At 46.1% G+C, this 13,261-nt stretch overlaps 1 protein-coding gene across 1 annotated transcript in view; it reads left to right on the forward strand.

The window, feature by feature from the left end:
• Positions 1–3,644: 3,644 nt before the first annotated feature.
• Positions 3,645–13,261, forward strand: part of TBX1 (T-box transcription factor 1) — a 66,716-nt gene continuing 57,099 nt past the window's right edge. The window contains exon 1 of the mRNA XM_053369264.1: positions 3,645–4,152. The gene's annotated coding sequence lies outside the window, so the exon portion shown is untranslated. The remainder of the gene's footprint in view (positions 4,153–13,261) is intronic.

Here is a 13,261-nt window from a genome sequence, read left to right on the forward strand (position 1 = left end):
TTACGGGGCACCGTCCGTTTAAACTTTAAAGCCTACACCCCGCTTGTAACAATCGCGGCTTGTTATAAAGCCCAGTCCTATGCGTGGCTCTCCATAGAGTTCAGTGGGCTTACTCCCAGGCCAGCGAGCGTATAGGATCGCGTTCTTACAGTGTAAGCCTATCATACAGGTCTGTTTTAGAAGCGGGTCCCATCGGGTTCAATGAGGAGGACTCCGAGGGAAAGGGGCATTTAGGATCGCCCGTTCACAGGGTGCTATGCTCTCCGCGCCTACTCTGAAGTAAGCCCCGCAAGTGCTGGGTGGAGCTTACTGCCAGCTAACCTGGTACGGGATCACTGCCTTAATAACAGAGCGCGGCTTGCGGTAGCAACAGCCATCTGCTACCAAGTGATTCTTTCCAGATTAGCAAAACCGAATTGAGATAGGCCGGGCATCGCCTTAATTTCGTACTAATAAATGCGAGCGAGCGCGTGGGTGTAATCCGGCGCCCCGCCGCTTGATGGCTTTTAGAAGGCTGTTTCTCTCGCTGAGACTTTCTCCTAATTTTAGCAATTATTTCCCACCCACCCTCCTAATTAAACACGTTTTCCCCGTTGTGCTCAGCATCTTAAACCGCCTCATTTTGTGGTCTGATCTTGATCTCTTTTGGATCCGTTTCCTCTCGCCTTCCTGCGAGCTCACCGGCTAAGGAAGCTTCCCATGTTGCAGTCCTGCGCTTTTACCTCGGAGTAAGCCCCACTGGATTCAAATGAGGCACACCTACGAGTATGGGGTACATAATGAGTTTGTGCGATGAATCAGCCACGTTTTTTGCTTGGGAGGGGGGTGGGGGTTGTAGACTCGAAGGCGTGAGCAAGTTTCTGCTTTTTAAAAAATCCAATTTTTCTCACTTTTCTTTACTTGGCAGCAAAAGGCACCAGGTAGTCTGTGTTAAGCGGTCTCCAGCATTTTCCGTCCTGGACCCCAAACCATCCTTTCTAAATGGTGTCGTTTCTAAACCGCCTCTCAGCCAACCGCACAAGGCGGTTTACAAACATCCCTGAAATGCACCAGTGCAAGACAAACCATAACATTACCGCCTTGCGAATATCACAAAAGCGTTCAGCTTGGTTTTGTGTAAAAACTTATTAAAGATCTGTTTTTAATTCATCAATCCAGCTAAATCAAACATGAGGTAAACGTGGAAAACATACTAGTATAAAACTAAAGATAAAAAGCAACCTTTAAAAAAAAAAACACAAAGTGTGCCTGGACTTTTAAAAAAAGAACCGAAAACATATCACTTACATTTATAGGCCCCAGGAGAATAAAAAAGGTATTTTCCAGGCAAGAAAAAGAACGTGATGTTGGTGCCAAGTGGGCCTTTGGAGGGGGGGTATTTCACAGTTGAGATGCCACCACTAAAAAGGCCCTAGTCACCTCCTTGTGTGTGTGGAGCAACACTTGGCAGTGGCCCTCCGCTAAACTTTGTTGTTGTTGTTGTTTAGTCGTTTAGTCGTGTCCGACTCTTCGTGACCCCATGGACCAGAGCACGCCAGGCACCTCTGTCCTCCACTACCTCCCGCAGTTTGGACAGACTCATGTTTGTGGCTTCGAGAACACTATCCAACCATCTCATCCTCTGTCGCCCCCTTCTCCTTGTGCCCTCCATCTTTCCCAACATCAGGGTCTTTTCCAGGGAGTCTTCTCTTCTCATGAGGTGGCCAAAGTACTGGAGCCTCAGCTTCACGATCTGTCCTTCCAGTGAGCACTCAGGGCTGATTTCATTAAGAATGGATGCGTTTGATCTTCTTGCAGTCCATGGGATTCTCAAGAGTCTCCTCCAGCACCATAATTCAAAAGCATCAATTCTTCGGCGATCAGCCTTCTTTATGGTCCAGCTCTCACTTCCATACATCACTACTGGGAAAACCATGGCTTTAACTATACGGACCTTTGTTGGCAAGGTGACGTCTCTACTTCTCAAGATGCTGTCTAGGCCTGTCATTGCCCTTCTCCCAAGAAGCAGGCGTCTTTTAATTTCGTGGCTGCTGTCATCATCTGCAGTGATCATGGAGCCCAAGAAAGTAAAATCTCTCACTGCCTCCATTTCTTCCCCTTCTATTTGCCAGGAGGTGATGGGACCAGTGGCCATGATCTTCGTTTTTTTGATGTTGAGCCTCAGACCATATTTTGCGCTCTCCTCTTTCACCCTCATTAAAAGGTTCTTTAATTCCTCCTCACTTTCTGCCATCAAGGTTGTGTCATCTGCATATCTGAGGTTGTTGATATTTCTTCCGGCAATCTTAATTCCAGTTTGGGATTCATCCAGCCCAGCCTTTCGCATGATGTATTCTGCGTATAAATTAAATAAGCAGGGAGACAAAATACAGCCTTGTCGTACGCCTTTCCCAATTTTGAACCAATCAGTTGTTCCATATCCAGTTCTAACTGTAGCTTCTTGTCCCACATAGAGATTTCTCAGGAGACAGATGAGGTGATCAGGCACTCCCATTTCTTTAAGAACTTGCCATAGTTTGCTGTGGTCGACACAGTCAAAGGCTTTTGCATAGTCAATGAAGCAGAAGTAGATGTCTTTCTCTTTCGCACCCCTCTCCTCTACACTATTGCATGTCAACCCTCTACACCATTGCATGCATTGCACCTGCAGGCTGAGGATAACATCAGAAGCTCCCTTAAATTGAGTCAGGTCATTGGCCCATCTAGCTCAATAATGGCTCTCCGGGGTTCCAGGATGTGGGATCTTTCCCAGCCCTACGTAGGGATGCTGGGGATCGAACCTGGGACATTCTGTAGGGAAAGCAGACGCTCTGCCGCTGAGCTACGCCCTTTCATAGCCTCTAGGGGAGGTTATGCCATAACAAACGTGTTAGTCTTTGAGGTGCTACGCCGTACACGGGCACCTTCTTGTTTCCCCAACAGGCACAGATGGCGGAGAGATAGACACTTGTCATCGATCTATGTACAACTGATCGAGAGGCAGGAGAGACTGAGTGATAAGGTAGATCAGTCAGTCCCTGCCTATCTCACTCAACAACTCAGAATCGCAAGAGGGTCAGAGATGACAGAATATGAGGGCGCGTCTGGTGTCCAGCCCAGCGAAAGTCCAGCTGCTGAAACCGCAGCACTTCAGGCCTTAAAAGCAGAAAACAGCGTTCTGCTCCTTTCTGCTGCGCCAGCATCCGGACACTGTAACTACCTGAAATGCCCCATATCCAAAATCCTAGCTGGAATCCTCTGCTTTCGGGACTTAACTCTTTCCTGCACCACTCTTAAGTTCCCCTTCCCATTTCATCCTCCTTTCCTAACTGCGGTCTGCCGCCAACTAAGTTCTCCTCAAAGTAGACCCATTGAAACGAATCGAGATGACTAACTTAGGCCCATGCATATCAACCCGTAAGGAAAATTTAGTTGGGTACAAGTCTCCCACCCCCACTTCACAGACTTCCTCTAATTACGCTCCCACCTAATTTCCCTCAAAAATATAAAATAAAATAAAATAAAATAAAATAAAATAAAATAAAATAAAATAAAATAAAATAAAGAGGGCGGGAGAGAGACTCTCCATAGGATTCAGAGAGTCGACTTTCTTCCTCTCAGTCAAAAAAAAAAAGGCATTGGCACAAGTAGGGGCGGGGGAGTACGAGCGGAAGCCAGCCAGGTTACTTGCTGAGCTTGTGCCATTGGCAGCGCGGGCTGGCGGGACTGGCTGGCTGAGAGATCAAGGCAGAAGACTGGGTTTCCGCATAAAGAGAAGTAGCAGCAGCAGCAGCAAGCCGAGGCAAGGCAGGGAGGAGGCTTCTCCCAAGCCAATCCTGCAAAAGATTTGGAGAGCTGGCCAGGGCGAAGGAAGCACAGACGCGGAGCCTCGGTCCCCTTTTTGCCTTCGCTGCTGCGCGCAGGAGGTGAGGAGGGAGGCGCAAGGCACCCAATGGAGGCCGGGCGGAGGGAGGCAGAGCTTCTCCTCTGAGGCACCTTGGCCCCGAGCGGAGAGAGAGAGAGAGAGAGAGGAGCCGAAGAAGAGAGAGAGAGAGACGCAGAGGGACCTCTCCAGAAGTCTCCGGGGCTTTGGATGCTGGCGACGGGCCTCGCAGGAGGAAGCAGACCTCGCTGCCGGGAGACGAAGGGAACCTCCGCGAGGCTCTCCCTGCTGTAAGTCTCCATCCCTCCTTATTGCTGATCTTTTCCTTGGGGAGAGGGAGAAGGGGGGGAACGGATTTCTTTATCCCTCCACTTTTCTTTAAATGAGCCATTAACTCTTCCCCTACCGAACAATCTGCTTTTATTCCAACGGATCCTTGCGCGCGCTTTCCGTCTTCCATCTCTTTATTTTTATTAACCACAAGAATCTCTACAGCTCCCCCACTGCCGCAACCTTGCTTCCTTAAGAGAGGCGACCTGTGGCTGGTAGCATAAACCGTAAGAACGGGTTGTTGTTGATGTTTCGAGAGGGGGAGGCAAAGAGACAACGTTCCCTTGCGTATTTTCTTCCTTTGCGCAAATTCAGATCTGTCCCACGTTCTGTCGAGCAAACGCGTACAGCACTGCGCTCCGAATGGTTCTTAATGCTGATCCTATACGTGTTTGGTCGGAAGTAAACCTCCTCCCGCACCCCGCGCAATCCAGCGGGGTTTACTCTCCAGCGAGCGAGCTTTAGAGCACAACACTAGATATAAAACCACTTCGCTTTATCTGGACTGTGGGTCGTTAAGGATCCTTCTAAAGAAAGCCCCTCGGAGTGTCCTGAAAATAAGGCTCACGGAGCGATCCTATGAATAGCTGGGAGTTCCGCGGGAATAAATTGGGTTTCACTTCCAGTAAACATGGTTAGGGTCGGTCTCTTAAATGCTTTCTTATTATGTAGACCCCCTTGAAAAAGAAGGGACCTATGTTAGTCCTTTTCATGAATTTCAATGGGTCTACTCTGAGTAGGCTCATCATTGGGTACACCTAATAGTAACAGCGGCAGCAGCGGCAGCAATTATTTGCTGCGATGGCCCCTTGCAAATTCCTTACCGACCCAGACGCAGGCCACTTAAGCCGGAATCCTTGAGTTGAAGACAAAGTGTGCCCCGCTAGATTCGGAGGAACTAAATTCCCTGCACGGAGCGTTGCGGTTTAGCTAATACCTGGTGGCTTAGAGCCGCGAGGGAGATCTAGAGCTCTCTGCTCTCTTGCGGGTGCATATTAAATCGGGATGGTAAAAGGTTTAGCTCCCAAGCGTGTTGTTAGACACACCGCGGGTGTGGAATGCCTACTGCGAAATCTGCGCGAGCGGCTTCGGGAGAGGTTGTTGTAAGAAACAGCAACGCGGCTCACTTTCGGTGCAAAAAGTGCGCGCGTGAAACTGACCCTCGGGGCTTTAGTGCAACGCAGCTCCTCCGTTGAACTCGCTGAGAGCTTTGTGAGGGTTGATCCCAACCGGGAACGGAGTTGTAAACACAAACAGACATGCTCTCTCTCTCTCTAAATGCAGAGGGTCGTTCCCAATACTAGTCATGTTCATAGCAGTACCGTTGAAGTTAATGGGCAAGGCTAATTTAGGTTCCTAAATTTCAACGAGTCTCCTCCGAACAGCGCTTAGCTAGAGAAAACCCCAAGATTCAGTCTTCATTGTTTTGAGTAAAGCGCTGATTTACCCAGGAAGCTCTCTTATTACAGGATGAGACCAGTGTGGTCCATCTAGCTGAGAACTGCAAGCTGGCAGGAGGACTTGGTTGGAGACAACCCAGGAATAAGTAAATGTGGGTAGATATTCTGTACCCATCGAATTCGGTGTAACTTAATTATCAGTAGACAGACATAGGATCGCAGACATAGGTGTGTGTGTGTGTATAGCCTCGTCTGCCCCTTTCTTCGATCTGTTTTCTGGAAGTGTCCCCCTCACCCAAACACAAATACAACAAGTTTTATGGACGCGTTTCAAAAGGTGTGCGCGTATCGGAGACACACTAGAACGCGGCTCCTCCTCCAGAATCGGGTCCGGTAACCTGAAACCCGGGCGCTCTAACGCGGGACGGAAATGGTTAACATCCCTATATGCTCAATTACCTTGAGAGAGCGGCGGGAGAGATTAGTTTGGCTCAGGGAAGGCTCATTTAAAGGTACATTAAATCCTTCCAACACTCCCTTAGCCAAGCACCCAAGGTGAACCAGACGCGCGAAGTAAACACTGTCTGGGTTCCTGCTTAAAAAAAGAGTCTCCACCCTACAATCTAAAAGGAGGAACTAAATCGGCGATAATCCAGCGCAGGTATACTCGGGAGTAAAACATAAGTAAGAGAAGCCTCACTGAAATAAGCAAATCTGTGGAACAGCCGATTAGGGATGCGCTTGGAGCGCACGGTTGATTCGAATCGTAGCCTTTTGCTGGGGAACATAGATCCGGGACCTCATCCCGGTGGATCTACTCACAGTCAAGGGATCCCCTCGGGGCAGAAAGCTGCGGAATGAGCCAGCCCCCAACCACCCCACTCCCCCGAAAACAGCAGAGCCGGTTGACCACCCGGTGAAGAAATATAGCTGAAGGAATATAGATCTAAAGCAGGCTTGTCCAAGAGGTAGAGCGATATCTACTGGTAGATCAGTGGACGTCTGAGGTAGATCGCTGGCAGATCACTGACCCCCCCCCCAAAGAAGCCCAGAAACTTTGGCTCCCCTAAAAAAAGCTCTACATCTTTGACCTGCACCCCCAAAAAGGGGGTAGATCACTGCCAGTTTTTAACTCTCTGAGTAGATCTCAGTCTCTTGGAAGTTGACCACTCCTGGTCTAAAGCTTTGCAAAGGGGCCTTAGGACAGTAAGTCCCGGGGCTAAGGCTCCCTGACGGAGCTTCTGTGTACGGTGGGCTCCGTGAATGCTTGCCGAAAGGGGAGGTGATTATTGAACGCCCCATTCCTGCCGCCCCGGTGGTGGCAAACACAGAGAGCGAGCCGTGTTGATCCAGGGATTACACGCGTGGCCTGCTTCTCCATTAACGAGGCCCGCTTTCCCAGGGAAGGCTTGCGAGCGATCCCCATTTAAAGGCTCTACAGTTACAAGGAGGATCAACTCGGGTGTCTTTCCTGCCTGACCCCAGTTAAAATGTTGGGGGGAGATTTAAGAGGGCCTCCTCTTTTTTTCTGGAGGAAAGGGGGGGGAGTGCAATCTTGCGCATGTCTTGCTCAGAAGTCCCCCTTTAATTCAAGGGGGTTTATTCCCAAGAAAGCGGGCATGAGATTGCAGCCTTCGGAGGAAAGAAATTGTTCCCAAATTCCGTGGGAGAGTTTGTGCATCTTCTGACTTGGACGACGCGGGTCTATTTCTGCTTTGTCAATGTAATAGTAATAATTCAGAGTATAATGATGTTTACTCTGCCCGCCCCAGCCTTAGGGATGTGCACGGCGAAGCATCAAAATCAGTAAGGCTCAGCTAGTCAGCTAAGGATAAACCCATTGAAATTAAAGGCCCCAAACCAGTCGTGCCTATTAATTTCAATGGGTCTACTTGGTGTGTGATGTTGGATGCAACTTTAAATAGTTTGCCTAGGGTCCTCAGTCACCTACTGGAAAATGTATCCTATTGAGTGAGTCCATTGGAAATCACTTCAAAAACATGGTTTTAGACCAGGGGTCGGCAAACCTTTTCAGCCGGGGCCGGTCCACTGTCCCTCAGACCTTGTGGGGGGCCGGACTATATTTTGAAAAAAATAAATGGACGAATTCTTATGTCCCACAAATAACCCAGAGATGCATTTTAAATTAAAGCACACATTGTACTCATGTAAAAACACCAGGCAGGCCCCACAAATAACCCAGAGATGCATTTTAAATAAAAAGACACATTCTACTCATGTAAAACATTCTGATTCAGATTGAGAAAGTGATTGGGCCAGATCCGGCCCCTGGGCCTTAGTTTGCCTACCTATGTTTTAGACTGTTGGCTAAATACTGATGGGGGGAGTGGTGTAACAAAAATTAAAAAGTACCTAAGTAACTAGAATAAGACTTGAAATCTTCCTTCCAAGCTTTTGCCTGCAAAATGAAAGAACAGCCAAGACACGTGGGTCTTCCAAAACTTCAAGTTAAGATTCTGGTGAATTTGCTCTATGTTGGAGTTTGATAGCTGTGTTTACTTATTATTTATAAAATACATAAAGTCTATTTGCTTGCCTGCACCGCCAATGATATATTTCAGACTGAACAGATTACAAAATTTTAAAAGGGTTTGGAGATTTTAAAATGCTCCAGACAGCTTCTACCATTACTATTAGTAGCAAACTGGTAGTAGCATGGGGTGGCCTTGTTAGTCTTTTGCAGCCAAGATTCATGTGGCACCTTAAAGACTAGCAAAATTATTGTAGGATAAGCTTTCCTGGACAGTAATAATAATAATAATAATAATAATAATAATAATAATAATAATAATATCTCCCCCAGTTTTATACATAAAAAGAATTTGTTAATTCCCATTCACAAACTGAATGTTTTAGCACTTGACATGTTACATGGTGGAAGGCTGCAACTCTTGCTTATATTCCACTGCAGTAGAGAAACCTATCTTAAATCGGCCATCTTTTATGACTGCTATTCATACCCCACTGAAATCAATTGCAAAACTGTCTCTTTATGTTACAGCTGTTATGTTCATTGTCAATATAGAAACACACACACACACACACACATCACAAAACAAAGCTTTGCATTAAAACAACAACTGGACAGCTGTTAAAACAGCTAAGATTAAATTCTGCTTGCAATGATTCTAAAAACAGTATCCTTTATTAGGAGAAGAATAAAAAGTTACGTCTCAGATCTGTAGCATTGTGTCTGTGTATCAATTTTTTCTTTCTTCACCAGAGGCAATTACATTTTTATAATTATTGGTGTTGCAGCAGCTTAGCTGATTCACGGCAGATGAATCAACTAAAGAAATGTCCCCAAAATTAATTGGGCGACGTAATTTTTTCTCCTATTATTTTTAATACAAGGGTTTAATAAATTGCAGGTGGCAAGTGCATTTTAGGAGAGAGATTCTCCCTGGAGCAAGGAGCAGGAAGCTACTTTTAAGATGGCATGGGCTGCGATACACACACACACATACATCTGCACCAGCTATCATCAAAAGGATTATGCTTTATGCTTTAGAACTATTGCAGTGTTTTGTTTTCCTTGTATGCAAATTTAACTGATAGAGCAGCTACTGTGTTTAGCTGGGCGAAAGCCTGCTATTAACACCTCTCCCTCTTTGAACTTCACCAGCCTGTGTGGTGTCATCATCTAGCATGGACATCTTCTGCCCTGAAGGCCACCTGAATGATATTGAAAGAAACACCCACTTATAGAAGTATAGAGTGTTCAGAAGAACTAGAGTGTTTTTTGAAGGAGAGGAGGCAGGAGGGCCTTTCTTGTACAAGGGTAAGCTTCCTCAACCTCGGCCCTCCAGATGTTTTGAGACCACAATTCCCATCATCCCTGACCACTGGTCCTGCTAGCTAGGGATCACGGGAGTTGTAGGCCAAAAACATCTGGAGGGCTGAGTTTGAGGAAGCCTGTACTAGGGGATGCAACCGTGTTTCTCTTATGGACAGTATCATAGGAAATTTCTTATACTGATTCTGAGCACTGGCTCATCTGCTTCAGTCTTGTTGACACTGGCCGGCAGTCGCTCTCCAGGGTTTCAGGCAGGGACTGTCCCCCAGCCTTACATGGAAAGCACTGGTTTAGCAGAGCTACGGCCTTTGTTGGCTTTACAAAGTTCTGTTGGTTTAACTGGGGAGTTAAGTCTAGCTTTCGTTTTTGCTTTCAACTTACAAAGTCCTGTTGGTTTAACTGGAGAATTAAGTCTAGCTTTCGTTTTTGCTTTCAACTTATGCAACGCTCAAACAGGTGGCAATGTCAACATTTTATATTTTTATTGTGGTCTCTGGGGCCAATGATGGGGTCTGAGGAATGCAAACCCTTTTTCTGATGTTTTCATGGTGTGTGTGGGTGTGTGTGGGTGTTTTAAGTAATCCTCTAGATACTAAGACAGACACAAGGAAAAATGTGCAGACAGTATTGTACTTGCCTGCTCCTTGCCTTCCAGTGTAGTGACACTGGGGAAACCAGCAAGCCATAGACAAATTATTATTATTAATCAAGTTAACTGAAGCAATACAACTGTTGGCCAACATCTGGGCAATGCCTTTATTAGGCCAGACAAAATGTCACAAAATAGGATGCAGATTTTCAGGCTCTCCAGATCAACAAGGAGGGCATTGGTGAGGAAATTCTGTGTGTGTCTATTTAGAAGTAAGTCCTATTTAGTTCAATCAGTCTTCCTTCTAAGCTACACAATATGTTTCGGTTCTTGATTGTTCTGCCTAGATGTACACACACACACCCCAGACACACACACCAAATCATTTGTTAGTAAAAGGTAAAGGTAAAGGACCCCTGGACAGTTAAGTCCAGTCAAAGGTGACAATGGGGTGCGGCGCTCATCTCACTTTCAGGCCAAGGGAGCTAGCATTTGTCCACAGATAGCTTGTGAGTACCGGTCTACTGACAGGGTTCAGTTATTATGTATCAACTTTATGATAAAAGACTTTTTTAAAACACAAAAACAAATTGCTTTTAATGTTTGATGTATTACGGTATTTTAATATTTTGTTGGAGGCCACCCAGAGTGGCTGGAAAGGCTCAGCCAGATGGGCGGGGTATAAATTATTATTATTATTATTATTATTATTATTATTATTATTATTAATTTGAGTGTGGGAAATGTCTATTAGTTATTTTGCTTAAAAGATGTCAAGCAACAATTTTTTTACTATTATTTATTATGAAAGTGCAATGTGGAGCTTTTTAAGGGTACGATGTACATGAGATGCTTGCTAGGGCTGATGGGAGCTGTAGTTCTGCAACATTTGGAGGGCCGCAGGTTCCTCACACCTGAACTAGATGCTGCAGGTTCCTCACACCTGAACTAGACGCAGGGCAGTCATCTCTCAGGGAAGCTGAAGTTGCAATATGTATTTGTACTGTACTGAGCAGATCCTTGGATTAGATGACTTCCAACATCCCTTCCAGGATTCTGCATAGATCTCCTCGCCTCCACCTTTGCTCCACCCTCTCTGCCAATTCAAACTCTTCCCTCTTTCAGATGAGTCAGGAACTGTGGACCGTCTTTGATGCTCGATTGTCTTCAGAGGCGATGGTGAGGTTTATTATTATATCCTTGGTTCCTAAGAACAGCTGAAGCAGTGATGCAATCATGGGGGTGTTTTGGTTTGTGACATTTTGGGCTTGGCATGTGGGAAAAACAAGGGAGTGGTGAGTCGAGCTGGTGTCCCACCGTTGACCTTGATAAGGAGAACAGGTTTCAACCCCCACGCTCCAACCTAGCCAGGCTTTGATGCAATGTAGATTGGGCTCCCCATTTGCATGGGGCTGGCAATTTGTTTGTTTGGCTCCTCTGTAGGAATCTGTCCGGTTTTTGTCTGGCCCCTGATGTGAAGATATTTTGCTCTCTTCCACAATGTGACAATATGGGAGAATAGCCAATGTGGCACTGCCCAGATGTTGTTGAACTTCAACACCCATCAGGACTAACCAACATAGCCAATGCTAAGGTGTGGTAGTCTCACATCATCTAGTGAGCACCATGTTGACGGCTCCTACTGTGGAGGGTGCCCATCCTATTAAAGTGTGTGGGATCTGCTCCCTGGGAGTTGGAGCCATTTTGTTTTTTAGATGGTTTGCAGAGATGAAATCTGTAGGTTCCAAGTATGTATTGGTGCTTTATAAACTCAGCATTGTTTACGAAGCAGCCAGATGTCTATCAAGGGATGAGGCACAGTTTGGGATGCTGGCTGGATTTAGATGAGTAGGAGATGATATTTTATTTTGTAATTATCCTTCCTTTTTCTCACTTACGTGAGAAAGCAAATGCCTAATTCAGCAGAGTTAAAAATCACCGTCTATGTGACGCTTATCTTTAGAAGTTATTAGGACAAGTTTGCATAACCTTCTAGAACAATTAGAATATCCAAGGGTGCTTTAAGCAGACTTTGATTATCTTCTCCCTTTTTTATGTTCCCCTCTTAATAAAGAAATCACTTTCAGGCTGTTAAGTGAACAAGAAAATACAAGGTTTACTCACATCAAAGGTCTTGCCAGGCTTCAACAGAAACAGTGAGGAAAATCAGGCAGCCAATAATCCTTAAACATTACAAATATCCATAGTCCATAGTTCCCCCATTGCAGGTACATAAAATAATGTGTAGTGACAGAAAAAAGGAGATACCAGGTTTGTGGGTATGATATCAGAGTCCCCTCTACACAGGTTCTAAAACTCCATGGTGCCATTGCCCCTCTCTGTGACTGTCTAGGAATCATGCATTTGTGATTTTGGCTGCACATCCTCACACATGGGACATCATTGACAGGCAGCCTTGCTTTTGACTGCCAGGTGTACCTTGAAAACTTTTTTTATACTAACAGGCCTATGCAATTGTTTAAAAGCTTTCCTGAACAGTCTGTTATTTTATTGATTGTTCTGCATTGCCTTATAAAGGTTTGTTAAGGGGCTGTACACCACCCTGATATTTTGTGAGAGGGTGGGATAAAGGTAAAGGTAAAGGGACCCCGACCATAAGGTCCAGTCAAGACCGACTCTAGGGGTGCGGCGCTCATCTCACTTTATTGGCCGAGGGAGCAGCTTCTGAGTCATGTGGCCAGCATGACTAAGCCGCTTCTGGCGAACCAGAGCAGTGCACAGAAACGCCGTTTACCTTCCCGCCGGAGCAGTACCTATTTATCTACTTGCACTTTGACGTGCTTTCGAACTGCTAGGTTGGCAGGAGCAGGGACTGAGCAACGGGAGCTCACCCCGTCGCGGGGATTCGAACCACTGATCTTCTGATCGGCAAGTCCTAGGCTCTGTGGTTTAGACCACAGCGCCACCTGCGTCCCAAGAGAGGGTGGGATACAAAAGCTTTAATCAATAAATACAAGCTTGAGGATATTTTATCAGCTGCATTGAGCCTCTAGGCTTTATGACAAATGCTCAGGCACAGACCATACTACATTCAACAGGAGCTTTGGATTTTCAAAAGTACTTAGTTTTTTTGGGGGTAGGATATGTAAGGAGGTGTTTGTGACTATATGTTCTAACACAGTTCTCCTTTCCAGAAGTTGGTGAAGCAGAGAGGGACATGTTAGGCCTGTTGGTCTAGTGCAGGAATAGGGAGCCTGTGGCCTCCAGATGCCATTGGACTCCCATCAACCCCCACCATTGAC

This window comes from Podarcis raffonei, chromosome 16 (genome assembly GCF_027172205.1).
Source record: "Podarcis raffonei isolate rPodRaf1 chromosome 16, rPodRaf1.pri, whole genome shotgun sequence".
Taxonomy (NCBI): Eukaryota; Metazoa; Chordata; class Lepidosauria; order Squamata; family Lacertidae; genus Podarcis; species Podarcis raffonei.